Source organism: Gavialis gangeticus, unplaced genomic scaffold (assembly GCF_001723915.1).
Source record: "Gavialis gangeticus isolate Ggan-Ray unplaced genomic scaffold, GavGan_comp1, whole genome shotgun sequence".
Taxonomy (NCBI): Eukaryota; Metazoa; Chordata; order Crocodylia; family Gavialidae; genus Gavialis; species Gavialis gangeticus.
In genome coordinates this window covers 579,671-580,424 of record NW_017729020.1, presented here as the reverse complement: position 1 = coordinate 580,424, position 754 = coordinate 579,671, and positions in this window count along the sequence as shown.

The following is a 754-nucleotide window of genomic DNA, read 5'->3' as shown; positions in this document are numbered from 1 at the left end:
ATATATATATAGCTAACATAGGTGATGATAGAAGTGCAAATGTAGTAGCACAGACTTTAGCATGTGCCCACAACCACAAGATATAACCAGGATCTTATGAGGGTTTTACCTTGCTCCTTAGCACATATTAAAGCCCATATCATTGTGTTGTGACAGTGCGATGCTGTAGCTAGCAGGGCCAACAGTATGCTGGCATGCGTCAATTGATGCGTCTCCAGCAAAACCATTGCAAAGAAGTGATTCTCCTGCTCTACTCAGCACAGGTGAGACCGCAGCTGGAGTACTGCTTCCAGCTCTGGGCTCCGCTCCTTAACAAAGATGTGGGAAAGCTTGAGAGACTCCAGAGAAGGGCTACCCACATGATCAGAGACTTACATGGCAAGCTATACGAGGAAAGGCTGAGGGATCTGGGACTCTTGAGCCTGAAAAAGAGGCGGCTGAGAGGGGACTTGGTAGCAGCTTACTGCTACATCAGAAGCGTACATGTAGGGCTTGGTGAACAGTTGTTCACAAAGCCCTGCATGTACGCTTCTAATGTAGCGGGAAGCACCACTGCCATCACCTCCCTCGACCCTGTTCCTGGGAGCAGTGTGGTGGGTGAACTCCTGGGACCTGCTGTGGTGGGCAGGTCGGTGGCCACACAGTCTCTGCCAGACATGACAGAGGGCACCTTTCAGCCCTGTCACATGTGCAGCCTGCTCTACCTGGGGGCAACCAGGGGTGCCTCAGGCCTTCATGGCATGAGGGGACCAGC